The 16,146-nt window shown below is 36.8% G+C and overlaps 1 non-coding gene across 1 annotated transcript; it reads left to right on the forward strand.

The window, feature by feature from the left end:
* The first annotated feature begins 1,433 nt into the window (after positions 1-1,433).
* On the forward strand, positions 1,434-1,541 carry LOC112804512 (small nucleolar RNA R71). Its single transcript, XR_003203125.1, has one exon. It is a non-coding gene; the product is annotated as a small nucleolar RNA R71 (small nucleolar RNA).
* Positions 1,542-16,146: the final 14,605 nt, after the last annotated feature.

Consider the following 16,146-nt stretch of genomic DNA (forward strand, 5'->3'; position numbering starts at 1 on the left):
CAATCACAGCCTTTGCTGTGGCTAGGAAGGGTCTGCCAAGGATGATGGATTCATCCATGCTCTTCCCAGTCTCTAGGACTATGAAATCAGTAGGGATGTAATGGTCTTCAACCTTTACCAGAACATCCTCTACAAGTCCATAGGCTTGTTTTCTTGAGTTGTCTGCCATCTCTAGTGAGATTTTTGCAGCTTGCACCTCAAAGATCCCTAATTTCTCCATTACAGAGAGGGGCATGAGGTTTACACTTGATCCTAAGTCACACAAGGCCTTCTTGAAGGTCATGGTGCCTATGGTACAAGGTATAGAAAACTTCCTAGGATCCTGTCTCTTTTGAGGTAGTTTCTGCCTAGACAAGTCATTCAGTTCTTTGGTGAGCAAAGGGGGTTCATCCTCCCAAGTCTCATTTCCAAATAACTTGTCATTCAGCTTCATGATTGCTCCAAGGTAATTAGCAACTTGCTCTTCAGTGACATACTCATCCTCTTCAGAGGAAGAATACTCATCAGAGCTCATGAATGGCAGAAGTAAGTCCAATGGAATCTCTATGGTCTCAGTTTGAGCCTCAGATTCCCATGGTTCCTCATTGGGGAACTCATTGGAGGCCAGTGGACGTCCAGTGAGGTCTTCCTCAGTGGCGTTCACTGCCTCTTCTTCCTCCCAGAATTCGGCCATGTTGATGGCCTTGCACTCTCCTTTTGGATTTTCTTCTGTATTGCTTGGGAGAGTACTAGGAGGGAGTTCAGTAATTTTCTTGCTCAGCTGACCCACTTGTCCTTCCAAGTTTCTGATGGAGGACCTTGTTTCAGTCATGAAACTTTGAGTGGTTTTGATTAGATCAGAGACCATGGTTGCTAAGTCAGAGGTATTCTGCTTAGAACTCTCTGTCTGTTGCTGAGAAGATGATGGAAAAGGCTTTGCTATTGCTAAACCTGTTTCTTCCACCATTATTGTTATTGAAACCTTGTTGAGGTCTCTGTTGATCCTTCCATGAAAGACTTGGATGATTCCTCCATGAAGGATTATAGGTGTTTCCATAGGGTTCTCCCATGTAATTCACCTCTTCCATTGAAGGGTTCTCAGGATCATAAGCTTCTTCCTCAGATGAAGCTTTCTTAGTACTGCTTGGTGCGTTTTGCATTCCAGACAGACTTTGAGAAATCATATTGACTTGTTGAGTCAATATTTTGTTCTGAGCCAATATGGCATTCAGAGTGTCAATCTCAAGAACTCCTTTCTTCTGACCAGTCCCATTGTTCACGGGATTTCTTTCAGAAGTGTACATGAATTGGTTATTTGCAACCATTTCAATCAGTTCTTGAGCCTCAGTAGGCGTCTTCTTCAGATGAAGAGATCCTCCAGAAGAGCTATCCAAAGACATTTTGGATAGTTCAGAGAGACCATCATAGAAAATACCTATGATGCTCCATTCAGAAAGCATGTCTGAGGGACACTTTCTGATTAATTGTTTGTATCTTTCCCAAGCTTCATAGAGGGATTCTCCATCCTTCTGTCTGAAGGTTTGGACTTCCACTCTAAGCTTACTCAATCTTTGAGGTGGAAAGAACTTTGCCAAGAAGGCATTGACTAGCTTTTCCCAAGAGTTCAGGCTTTCTTTAGGTTGAGAATCCAACCATATTTTAGCTCTGTCTTTTACAGCAAAAGGGAATAGCATAAGTCTGTAGACCTCAGGGTCAACCCCATTAGTCTTGACAGTGTCACAGATTTGCAAGAATTCAGTTAAAAACTGATGAGGATCTTCCAATGGAAGTCCATGGAACTTGCAATTCTGTTGCATTAGAGAAACTAATTGAGGCTTAAGCTCAAAGTTGTTTGCTCCAATGGCAGGGATAGAGATGCTTCTCCCATAAAAGTTGGGAGTAGGTGCAGTAAAGTCACCCAGCACCTTCCTTGCATTGTTGGCATTGTTGTTGTTTTCAGCTGCCATGGGTTCTTCTTGTTTAAAGATTTCTGTTAGGTCCTCTACAGAGAGTTGTGCCTTAGCTTCTCTTAGCTTTCGCTTCAAGGTCCTTTCAGGTTCAGGGTCAGCTTCAACAAGAATGCCTTTGTCTTTGTTCCTGCTCATATGAAAGAGAAGAGAACAAGAAAATGTGGAATCCTCTATGTCACAGTATAGAGATTCCTTGAGGTGTCAGAGGAAAGAAAAGTAGAAGACAGAAGTAGAAAATTCGAACTTATCAAAGAAGAAGGAGTTCGAATTTTGCATTAAGGAATAGTGTTAGTCCATAAATAGAAGGATGTGAGAGGAGGGAAGGTAATTTTCGAAAATTAAGTAAAAGAATTTTGAAAACATTTTGAAAAACATTAATTGATTTTCGAAAATAAGAGTGGGAAAGAAATCAAGTGATTTTTGAAAAAGATTTTGAAATTAGAAGTAAAAAAGATTTGATTGAAAACTATTTTGAAAAAGATGTGATTAAAAAGATTTGATTGAAAAGTTATGGTTTTAAAAATATATGATTGAAAAGATATGATTTGAAAACAATTTTAAAAGATTTGATTTTGAAAATAACTTGGCTATCAAGAAAAAGATATGATCCAAACATTAAACCTTTCTCAACAGAAAAGGCAACATACTTGATTTGTTGAATCAAATCATTAATTGATAGCAAGTATCTTTGAAAAAGGAAAGAAATTGATTTTGAAAACATTTGATTGAAAAGATATGATTTGAAAAAGATTTGATTTTGAAAAACTTTTGAAAACTTGAAAAAAAATTGATTTGAAAACAAAATCTTCCCCCTTGTGCCATCCTGGCGTTAAACGCCCAGAATGGTGCACATTCTGGCGTTTAACGCCCAAACTACTACCCTTTTGGGCGTTAAACGCCCAGCCAGGCACCCTGGCTGGCGTTTAAACGCCAGTCTGTCTTCTTCACTAGGCATTTTTGAATGCCCAGCTTTTTCTGTGTGATTCCTCTGCAGTATGTTCTGAATCTTCAATTCTCTGTATTATTGACTTGAAAAGACACAAATTAAAAATATTTTTGGATTTTTAATAATAAGGAATAATCAAAATGCAACTAAAATCAAATAACAATGCATGCAAGACACCAAACTTAGCAGTTTGTATACTACTGACACTAATAGAATGAAAATGCATATGAGACACACAAAAACACTCAAGTCAATTGAATTTAAAGATCAGAGCACGAATATTATCAAGAATTACTTGAAGATTCTTAAGACACATGAATGAACGCAATAAGAATAGAAACATGCAATTGATACTAAACTTAAGATGAGACTCTAGACTCAAACAAGACATATTTTTGGATTTTATGATTTTGTAAATTTTTTTTTTGTGCTTTTTCGAAAATTAAGTGGAAAAAGGTATCAAAATTCTTAATGAGAATTCCAGGAATCATGCAATGTTAGTCTAAAGCTTTAGTCTAAGGAAATTAGACATGGCCGGCCAAGCTTCAGCAGGACATTGCATTCAAGAGCTAAATTGATGAAGATCAATCAGCTTTGGTGATGATAAGAACATCACCTTGAAACACTAGAATTCATTCTTAAGAACTCTGAAGAAAAAATACCTAATCTAAGCAACAAGATGAACCGTCAGTTGTCCAAACTAAACAATCCCCGGCAACGGCGCCAAAAACTTGGTGCGCGAAATTATGAACAATACTTTTCACAACTCTCATAATCCCCGGTCATGAACCCCAAAAACTTGGTGTTCAATACCATGGCATTACACAACTTCGCACAACTAACCAGCAAGTGCACTGGGTCGTCCAAGTAATAAACCTTACGCGAGCAAGGGTCGATCCCACGGAGATTGTTGGTATGAAGCAAGCTATGGTCACCTTGTAAATCTTAGTCAGGCAGACTCAAATGGATATGGTGATGAACGAAAATAACATAAAAGATAAAGATAGAGATACTTATGTAATTCATTGGTAGGAACTTCAGATAAGCGCATGAAGATGCCTTCCCTTCCGTCTCTCTGCTTTCCTACTGTCTTCATCCAATCCTTCTTACTCCTTTCCATGGCAAGCTTAAGCAAGGGTTTCACCGTTGTCAGTGGCTACCTCCCATCCTCTCAGTGAAAGCGATTGCATATGCTCTGTCACAGCATAGCGGAATTCATCTATCGGTTCTCAATCAGGCCGGAATAGAATCCAGTGATTCTTTTGCGTCTGTCACTAACGCCCCGCCCTCAGGAGTTTGAAGCACGTCACAGTCATTCAGTCATTGAATCCTACTCAGAATACCACAGACAAGGTTAGACCTTCCGGATTCTCTTGAATGCTGCCATCAGTTCTCGCCTATACCACGAAGATTCTGATCTCACGGAATGGTTGGCTCGTTTGTCAGACGAGCACTCGGTTGTCAGGCGATCAACCATGCATCGTGCAATCAAGAATCCAAGAGATATTCACTAGAGCCTTGGTTGCTTGTAGTACAAGAGTGGTTGTTAGTCACCTTGTTCATAGGTGAGAATGATGATGAGTGTCACGGATCATCACATTCATCAAGTTGAAGAACAAGTGATATCTTGGATAAAGAACAAGCGGAATTGAATGGAAGAACAATAGTAATTGCATTAATACTCGAGGTACAGCAGAGCTCCACACCTTAATCTATGGTGTGTAGAAACTCCACCGTTGAAAATACATAAGAACAAAAGTGATCATTGGTTTCGGTCCCAGAGAGGGAACCAGAAGAACCAAGATGAAAATACAATAGTAAAAGGTCCTATATATAGAGAACTAGTAGCCTAGGGTGTACAGAGATGAGTAAATGACATAAAAATCCACTTTCGGGCCCACTTGGTGTGTGCTTGGGATGAGAAATGAAGCAATTTCGTGTAGAGACTCTTCTTGGAGTTAAACGCCAGCTTTTATGCCAGTTTGGGCGTTTAACTCCCATTTAGGTGCCAGTTCCGGCGTTTAACGCTGGAAATTCTGTAGGTGACTTTGATCGCCGGTTTGGGCCATCAAATCCTGGGCAAAGTATGGACTATCATATATTACTGGAAAGCCCAGTATGTCTACTTTCCAACGCCGTTGAGAGCGCGCCAATTGGGCTTCTGTAGCTCCAGAAAATCCACTTTGAGTGCAGGGAGGTCAGAATCCAACAGCATCTGCAGTCCTTTTCAGTCTCTGAATCAGATTTTTGCTCAGGTCCCTCAATTTCAGCCAGAAAATACCTGAAATCACAGAAAAACACACAAACTCATAGTAAAGTCCACAAAATTACACATGCATGCACGAGGATTAAGTTCTTTGCATGCTTTTATCTACATGTATCTGATTAGTCAAAATAAGTCAATTTCCGAGAATACATGTATAAATAACCAAGGGCTAAAAGCATTAACAACCAAGTCAATTTCACAATTGAATTGAGTTATATAAAAAAATTTACAAACTTGCAAGATAAGAAATAATCATAAGTGGAAACATAGAATTGAGCAATTGAACCCCTCACCGGATGTGTATAAGCTCTAATCGCTCAAGTGTATAGGGTTGATTCACTCAATTCTCCTATAATCATACTTTCTAAGGTTTGTTCTTCATCTAACAATCAACAATTATTCAATGTATGTATGCAAGTATCATGAGGACTTCTCAAGGTTGTAATGGGGCTAAAGGTAAAGGTAAGGATATATATGGCTAAGTGAGCTAGAATTTAAATGTTTGATTAATCTAAGCTCTTACCAAACACATATAACAACCTATACAATTCTAATATCAAGCCTAGTTACCCATTATCTCACATTTCACACACACTTATACATTCAATTCAATTCAATTCATATCCATATGCATTGTTCTTATTAGTTTTCTTTGGGGCCTTTTTCCCCTTTTTATTATTGTTTTTTTAAATATTAAAATATACACAATTGTCAATGCATATGGTTTACACAATTGATGCATAAGTATGTCTCTAATTTCCAAGATGTTCAATACAAATACAAATACAAAACATACCTTTATCAACCAATGTTCCCAATTTTTCTCACACTTAAACATTACACAATCTCACTAGCCTAAACTAATAAAAAATCTAAATTAAAGACATTTATTGATTTTTCAAATAAGGCTGGTAATGTGCTAAATTAAGAACAAAAAAAAATTAATAAGGCTCAAAGTGGGCTAACAAAGGAAGATAAAAGGGTAAAGGTATTTGGGGTAATTGAGCTATAACGAAGCAAGGGCCTCAATCATGTAAATGCATATATATACTAAATAATGGACATAAAGAATCAAACAAATCAAAGATTACAATCATAGAAAGAGAATGACACACAAGAATGAAAATAGTGGTTCATATAATGTAACCACACATTGAAGCTCAAACTTCACAAGGTTGTGTGTTCTTAACTCGCCGAAAATCATGTTCCACAATGTATAATACAAGCAAGTTTCCATGAAAAGTATTAACTCAAATCAATCGCAATGTTTATGCCCTATATAAAAAGAAGTTTTCTTGGAAATTTTATTAATTTAACTAAGTTTATTCTATATATGTAATGTGATTGGAAGAAAGTCATCAAAAATCATAATTTCATTTCCTAATTTTCAATCAAACCAATTCATCATGTATATAGGAAATTCAACTTGGTTCAATTATGCACATTGTCCAATCACAACTAATCAACTACGACTATACCATGTATATAAATGATAAAGAAATAAAAGATAAACATAAAGACCAGAATTCAAACTGAATAAAAAGATAAATTATAATTGAAAATAGAAATAAAAATGATAGATTGAAATTGAATACAAAGAGAATCACTCTACTTTCTACCCAATTTCTTAACGCAACAAGAAAGGGACTCCTCAGCCTAACTTATCAACGCCATAGTTTGGTAATTGAATCGAAGGGACTCCTCAACCTTCTACCCCATTCCCCGAAGCAACAACAGAGGGACTCCTCAACTTCAATTGTCCACACCATGGTTTCATCACGAAACCAAAAAAGGGGTTTTAAAAACCTCTAAATCATTCTATACTACGACTACAATAGCTAAGGAGGTATTTATAATGGTTTTGATTATGGTTTTGTTTGATTGGAGAATTGAGAAAGAATGAGAATTTTTTACTTAGACTTAGAAATCCATTATGATAGTTGTCAAGTTATGGATTAGAGAGAATTTAAGATGGATATAATGTTGTGTGGAGAATTAAGATTGCATAATGAGTTCGTGTTGCCTTATGCAATATTTATTTCGCACTTTTACTGTATTGGGAACCCATGGGTCGGGGGGTTCTTATTCCGTATATATCTCTTGTTTTTTAGATGCAGGTCCATGTGCTCAGCAGTAAGCTACGCTTCATCTGAGAGATGGCGAATATCATTAGACTCCTGTTTTTCATTTTGTTTAGAATCTCTCCGTGTTATTTTGGAAAACTTATATGTATGTATTTATTCCTTTTGAAAACTTGCCTATAGAGGCCTTTATCTATATTTTGGGAGAGAGAAAAATACTATTGTCAAACTAATTTTAATTCTGCAACCCTAGCCGGCCTAAACTTCGCAAGGCACGACTAGTGGCTATTTACTTATATTATATACTTATGTTCTGTCTTTATCTTATTCTTCTTTATTACTTCATCTCTATCTTTGCTTTCCGAATGCGCTTTATCTTTTGTTTATCGATACGTGAGTGTATCGATTCGCGATTTTATTTTACCCTTTTTCAGGCTTCTCGTATAATAACCCTTCAATTATATATATTATACAAAATAAAACAAAATATAAAACTCGAGCTAACCTCTGCTCTGTCACCATCCGCCAATTCACCGTGGTGGGTTGCGACCTGCATCTGAAAAACAACAACATATGGTATGACAACCGGAGGTTCTCAGTATGGTGACAGTATCCAATAGATAAGTTATAAGGTTTCGAAAAGTCAAAGATAATCCTAGATCTTCTAACCGATATAAAATTCAACTTTTAATAAAATCTTAAACCATAAAGGGTTATCTAACTTAAGGATTTTCTACTCTACAGAACACCGCTATCCCACACCCTTCGCCAACCTATCCTCTATGCGATCCCATTGCCACCGCCTAGCTGCCAAGCCTTGTCAATCCCAGCCGAAAACACAAATAATGCAAGCAAGTAAAACACAAGTAATAGCATATGCCAAAAGTAATCCAATTAGCATGTAAACATGTTGTACAAGAATGAATATGATGAATGCCTATCATATTGGCCATGATATCACTTGTCGGGTCAACTGCCAACTTGACACATCCCCTCGGGATGTCACCTTTCTGTCATGAATATATAATTGTGCCCTAGGATATAATGCCATAATACACTCTTACGAGATATAGTGTTCGATCACACTCTTATGACCAGAAAGGATGCGAGTGGAAAATACTGCATCAGACCTCACATCTCAATGTAGGCGAGATTAACCACCGTCCTTACACCAATGCCGCAATACCGACAAGCGGGATTAACCACCATCCTCGCCAGGCGCACATCGACTTACCAATCATAATACAAAAGAATATGTATCTAATTCAGTGATCACTTCTCATAAATCGCAAGTCCTTTAACTTTCATTTCGTTAGTGTCAACAACCTCAATCTTTCATTTTTCTCAATTTATTATCAACGCAACATTCCACCAATCCACTCAAATTTCATCCACAAAAATTTCCATGTCTAAGTCATCGTCTCTAATCTCCTAATAGAAATATATCCAACTAAGTCCACTCAAGGTACTCTCCCTTGTCCCAAAGCCTAAATACTAGCTAAGGGATCATAAACAGCAGTTAAAGAGGTTTAATAAGCTAGAGGAACACATTAAAACTCAAAAATCACATTTTCAACACATGTATATGCATGCCTGTTTCTCGTATGCATGAGTGTCAAAACAACAATGTCACGTCCGCGAGCTACGTCTGCATACACGAGCACTTGAAATAGAAACGGGGTCTCTCGTACGCACGCCATTGGTCGCGTACGCATGGTTTTCGTGTCTGCATGTCAGGGTCGCGTATGCATGAGTATTGGGTAGAGGCCCATCCTCAGATGCAGGTCGCAACCCACTTGGGTGAATTGGCGAAGGGTGACAGAGCGGAGGATGGCTCGAGTTTTCTATTTTTTTTTTTATTTTGTATAGTATCTCTCTCTCTTTTGTAAACGTTTTTCTTTAAAGGCATTATTTTTGAAACTTTGTGAATAGAACGTGGTTGTTTTAACTTCAACAACTCTGTTGTATCTTGTTTATCTAGTTGGCCTAAACTCTGCGGGCTGCGGCTAGTTTCTTTTTTATATTGTTCATATATATCCTTGTTTATCTTATATATATATATTATGTTTTGTTCCTTTCGTGCCAACGTGCTTTGGTTATCGTCTGTGAATGCTTCACATTTTGTATCTTTGTTTTGTGGGTCTTTAATCTCTTATTCTTTTATCGGGCTTCTAGTCTTAATATTTTTTTATTATATACTATTGTGTGGAGCTTTATCACTGTTGTGATGTTTTGTCCTCCTTTGTTTTATGACTAGAGGTAAGACTTATGGTGATAGGGTGTTACAAAAGTACTAGTTGATACAAATGCACCACGAAGTATATGCATTTATTAATGTAAATAAGTACTACAGTGAAGGTCTCTAGACTAGTGAAAGAAATCAAATCATATGAAATGGATAATGATAGTATAATAATGGGGGAACAATCTCTTGTGACCTGCAACAAAGAAGAGAGTATGAGTGAGAGAAGTTCATAGCGATAAGCAGTATGAACAAAGAAGAGATAGGCCAAAAGGGAAGCAATCTCACAATGTACTCTATTACAACTAGCCATACTCCCTACCTAAAATTCCTTGTTGCAGCAACTAGTTTTTTATGCACTTGTCACGCCTCTTGCAACTCGTCCTCCCCTCCCCCCACGCGTCATGCCGCCTCTCCGGCTCTATTCTCGCCTCCATCATCTTCTGTTCTTGCCGCTGACGCTCATCTTTATTTCTTTCTTGTCGTTCATCTTCTCTTGTTTGGCATTCCTCGATAGCTTCCTTCACTATGCCTTCCTCACCCTCCCTTTCATCGTCGGTCACCACTCAAGAATCCACCGACGTCCATCTCTTCTGTGCCGCTACAAGAGAGATCCCGTTCTTCTTAGATCGTTGATTCCTGCTTAGTTGCCGTAGTTCTCTTATTCATTTGTCTCAACCTCTGCTACTCTGCTTACCTTTGATCTGGTTGCATTCAATTTGCTTTTGTTCTTCATGGCATTCTTCCCTGTGCTAATGTGTTGATTTATTTAGGGGTAAACATTGATGTTTAGTTTTAACTTAGGGTTCCAATATCATTTTTAATTTGTTGATTCTTTCCTTTTTGAATGCATAATTGATTCTAGTCCATTTTTATTTTTAAATTTTTTAAATGCAGATTTGGTTTTTTTTTTAACAAAGGGAGCTCAACACAATATAGTGGAGCAAAAAGGAACAAAGCACAACAAAAAACAAGACATAAACACAAATAAAAATGTATAATCCATTGTCATCTCCGGCATTGCCATCAATAACCAAATGGATCAACTCCACACCATTCCCTATAACTCAAAAAGGACATAATCTTAACTCTTTCAACACTTGTCTCTAAGCTCTGAAATACTATGTTATTCCGCTCCAACCAAATGTTCCAAATAACCGCAAAGAAGCCTATCAGCCATTTCTTTTGCTTAAACTTGTAACTTGGTACTCAAGTCCAACTCTCAAAGAACTCTTTAACGGTCCCCAGAATGGCCTATACTCTATCAGCACACGTCAACCAAGCACACCACACATGCCACATAACTCACAGGCAAAAAATAAATGATGTACAAATTCTATATCATTTTCACACAAAACATATATATTGTCATTATGATTAATAATGCCAAGCCTACTCAGCCTCTCCTTCGTGTTGACCCAGCCTACTAAAACAAACCATTCAAATAGTTCAACTCTTGGAGGAACCAAGCCTCTCCAAATGGAGCTAGTGAATCTGTAACTCGTTATGTCCTCCGAGAGAGTCTCTTTCTACAACACCTGCACAAAAGAATTAGTAGAAAAAAACACCTTTTTTTGTCAAATTTCCATACAAGTGAATCCTCTCTATCAATCGATAATCTTACAACCCGTAACTGGTCGTGAAGTTGATTGAGCAACTCTAACTCCCATTGGAATAGTTTTCTCCTCCACTGGATATTCCATACCCACTCTAGCCCACCCCAAAACCCATAGTCTCCTATTACGAATCCTTGTTGATTTGAAACAGAGAAGAGTCTCGGAAAACTATCTTTCAAAGAGCCACCATGTAACCAGTCATCCTCCCAAAAATGAGTGCTTCTGCCGTTTCCCACCTCTATAGACAAACCACTGATCATCATATCTCTTACCTGTTGCTCCTTAATATTAAGCTGGCAAATATCATTCCACGGGCCCCCTCTTGATGGCAAAGTTTGGTTTGACAACATTGCAGTTGGATCCAACTGATTACAAGAGTATGCAACCTTCTTCCACAGTGGACAGTCCTCCTTTGAGAAGCGTGATGAGTGGATAATTTATACACTTTTTGACATTGTTTTTAGGTAGTTTTTAGTAGAATCTAGCTACTTTTAGGGATATTTTCATTAGTTTTTATGTAAAATTCACATTTCTGGACTTTACTATGAGTTTGTGTGTTTTTCTGTGATTTCAGGTATTTTCTGGCTGAAATTGAGGGACCTAAGCAAAACTCTGATAAGAAGGCTGACAAAGGACTGCTGATGTTGTTAGGTTCTGATCTCCCTGCACTCGAAATGAATTTTCTGGAGCTACAGAACTCCAAATAGCGCGCTCTCAATGGCATTGAAATGTAGACATCCATAGCTTTCCAGCAATATATAATAGTCCATACTTTATTAGAGATTAGATGACGCAAACAGGCGCTCAACGCCAGTTCCATGCTGCATTCTAGAGTCAAACGCCAGAAACACGTCACGAACCAGAGTTGAACACCAAAAACACGTTACAACTTGGTGTTCAACTCCAAAAGAAGCCTCTGCACGTGTAAAGCTCAAGCTCAGCCCAAACACACACCAAGTGAGCCTCGGAAGTAGATTTATGCATCAATTACTTATCTCTGTAACCCTAGTGGCTAGTTTTAGTATAAATAGAACATTTTACTATTGTATTAGGGGTCCTTCTCCCTATTTTCGAATTCATATCACATTTTGGGGGTTGGCCATTCGGCCATGCATGGACCATCACTTATGTATTTTCAACGGTGGAGTTTCTACACACCATAGATTAAGGGTGTGGAGCTCTGCTGTACCTCGAGTTTTAATGCAATTACTACTATTTTCTATTCAATTCAATTTATTCCTGTTCTAAGATACCATTCGTACTTCAACCTGATGGATGTGATGATCCGTGACACTCATCATCATCCATCCTTATGAACGCGTGCCTGACAACCACCTCCGTTCTACAAGCGAGAGCTAGAGTGAGTATCTCTTGGATTCCTGATGCACGACGCATGGTTGCCCTCGCCTGACAACCGAGCCTTCCATTCCGTGAGATCACAGTCTTTGTGGTATAAGCTAGAATTGATGGCGGCATTCATGAGAATCCGGAAAGTCTAAACCTTGTTTATGGTATTCCGAGTAGGATTCTGGGATTGAATGACTGTGACGAGCTTCAAACTCGCGATTGTTGGGCGTGATGACAAATGCAAAAGAATCAATGGATTCTATTCCGATATGATCAAGAACCGACAGATGATTAGCCGTGCCGTGACAGAGCATTTGGACCTTTTTCACTGAGAGGATGGGATGTAGCCATCGACAACGGTGATGCCCTACATACAGCTTGCCATGGAAAGGAGTAAGAAGGATTGAAAGTAAGAAAGAAGTATGTTGCAGAGATCCAAAAGGAACGCAGCATCTCCATATACTTATCTGAAATTCTTACCAATGATCTACATAAGTATTTCTATCTTTATTTTCTGTTTATTTACTATTATTATTCGAAACTTCATAACCATTTATTATCCGCCTGACTGAGATTTACAAGATGACCATAGCTTGCTTCATACCAACAATCTCTGTGAGATCGACCCTTACTCACGTAAGGTTTATTACTTGGATGACCCAGTACACTTTCTGGTTAGTTGTGCGGAGTTGTGACAAAGTGTGATTCACGTTTGAGAGCACCATGTTTTTGGAGCCATTGTTGGTGATCACAATTTCACCTATCAAGTTTTTGGCGCCATTGCCGGGGATTGTTCGAGTTTGGACAACTGACGGTTCATCTTGTTGCTCAGATTAGGTAATTTTCTTTTTGTTTCATTTTCAAAAAAATTTTTCAAAAATTTCTCACCTATTTTTGAAAACTATTCTAAATTTTTAAGAATGAATTCTAGAGTTTCATGGTAACATGTTGAAGCCTAGCTGGCTGTAAAGCCATATCCAAATTCTTTTAGATTGAGGCTTTCACTTGTCAACATAAAAGCATGTATATGGAGTTGGATGAAGTATCAGTTGTTGCATGCCTGATTTATATCCTAAAGCTGGCTGTCTATTAAGCCATGTCCAACCCTTGGATTGGAGCTTTAGGCTAACATTGAAAGATTCCAGGAATTCTTATTAAAAATTTTGAATTTATTATTTTCTTTTTTTTCTATATGCTTTTCGAAAAAAAATCAACAGAAAATACAAAAAAAATCATAAAATCATAAAAACCAAAAATATTTTGTGATTCTTATTTGAGTCTTGTGTCATGTTTTAAGTTTGGTGTCAATTGCATATTTTAAAAAAATTCTTGCATTTTTTTTCGAAAATTCATGCATTCATAGTGTTCTTCATGATCTTCAAGTTATTATCGGTAAGTCTTCTTGTTTTATCTTGATGATTTCTTGTTTTGTGTCTTTTATTGTTTTTCATGTGCATTTTTGCATTCATAGTGTCAAAGCATTAAAGATTTCTAAGTTTGGTGTCTTGCATGTTTTCTTTGCATAAAACATTTTTCAAAAATATGTTCTTGATATTCATCATGATCTTCAAAGTGTTCTTGGTGTTCATCTTGACATTCATAGTGTTCTTGCATGAATCAAGTGTTTTGATCCAAATTTTTCATGTTTTGGGTCATATTTATGTTTTTCTCTCTCCTCATAAAAAAAATTCAAAAAATCAAAAAAAAATATCTTTTCCTTATTTTGCTCATAAATTTCGAATATTTCAGTTAACTTAGTCAAAAATTTTTAAAATTTAGCTATTTCTTATAAGTCAAGTCAAATTTTCAATTATAAAAATCTTATCTTTTCAAAACTTCTTCAAAAATCAAATCTTTTTCATTTTTCTTACTATTTTTTCAAAAATTTTTAATTTGAATTTTAAAATCGTTTTCTTATCTTTAATTTATTATTTTCAAAGGCTTTACTAACAATTAATGTGATTGATTCAAAAATTTGAAGTTTGTTACTTTCTTGTTAAGAAAGGTTCAATCTTTAAATTCTAGAATCATATCTTTTAGTTTCTTATTAGTCAAGTAATTAATTTTAATTTTAAAAAAATTAAATCTTATTCAACCATATCTTTTTAATCATATCTTTTTATTATATCTTTTTAAATCATATCTTTTTCAAAAATTTGATTTTAAAATATCTTATCTAACTTCTTATCCTTTTAAAACTAATTTTCAAATCTTTTTAACTTTTTGTTTGTTTCTTATCTTTTTCAAAACCACCTAAATAATTTTCCCTCTCAAATTTTCGAAAATATCTCACTCTTTTTCAAAATTCTTTTTAATTAATTAATTATTTCAAATTTTAATGTTAATTTTATTTCCCCTTTAATTTTCGAAAATCACTAACTCTTTTTTTAATTTTCAAAAATCTCTCTCTCTTCTTCTTCTTCTATTTATTTATTCATCTACTAACACTTCTCTTCATCTCAAGAATCTGAACCTATCCTCACCCTTGTGTTTGGATTCTTACCTTTTCCTTCTTCTATTCCTTTCTTCTTCTACTAACATAAAGGAATCTCTATACTGTGACATAGAGGATTCCTCTTCTTCTTCTATTCTCTTCTCTTTCATATGAGTAGGAACAAGGAAAAAGGCATTCTTGTTGAAGCTGATCGTGAACCGGAAAGGACTCTGAAAAGGAAATTAAGAGAAGCTAAAATACAACAATCTAGAGACAACCTTACTGAGATTTTCGAACAAGAAAAGAATATGGCAGCCGAACCCAACAACAATAATGCAAGAAGTATGCTTGGTGACTATACTACACCTACTTCCAAATTTGATGGAAGAAGCATCTCAATTCCTACCATTGGAACAAACAATTTTGAGCTGAAGCCTCAATTAGTTGCTCTAATGCAACAGAACTGCAAGTTTCATGGACTTCCATCAGAAGATCCCTATCAGTTTTTAACTGAGTTCTTGCAGATCTATAAGACTATTAAGACTAATGGAATAGATCCTGAAGTCTACAGGCTCATGCTTTTCCCTTTTGCTGTAAGAGACAGTGTTAGAACATGGTTGGATTCACAACCTAAGGATAGCCTGGACTCTTGGAATAAGCTGGTCACGGCCTTCTTGGTTAAGTTCTTTCCTCCTCAAAAGATGAGCAAGCTTAGAGTGGATGTTCAAACCTTCAAGCAAAAAGATGGTGAATCCCTCTATGAAGCTTAGGAAAGATACAAGCAGATGACCAAAAAGTGTCCTTCTGACATGTTTTCAGAGTGGGCCATGATAGATATATTCTATTATGGTCTGTCTGAGTTCTCTAAGATGTCACTGGACCATTCTGCAGGTGGATCCATTCACAAAAAGAAAACACCTGCAGAAGCTCAGGAACTTATTGAAATGGTTGCAAATAACCAATTCATGTACACTTCTGAGAGGAATTTTGTGAATAATGGGACCCCTCAGAGGAAGGGAGTTCTTGAAATTGATGCTCTGAATGCCATATTGGCTCAGAATAAAATGTTGACTCAGCAAGTCAACATGATTTCTCAAAGTCTGTATGGATGGCAAAATGCATCCAACAGCACTAAAGAGGCATCTTCCGAAGAAGAAGCTTATGATCCTGAAAACCCTGCAATAGCAGAGGTAAATTACATGGGGGAAGCCTTTGGCAACACCTATAACCCCTCATGGAGAAATCATCCAAATTTCTCATGGAAG

This window comes from Arachis hypogaea, chromosome 5 (genome assembly GCF_003086295.3).
Source record: "Arachis hypogaea cultivar Tifrunner chromosome 5, arahy.Tifrunner.gnm2.J5K5, whole genome shotgun sequence".
Lineage (NCBI taxonomy): Eukaryota > Viridiplantae > Streptophyta > Magnoliopsida > Fabales > Fabaceae > Arachis > Arachis hypogaea.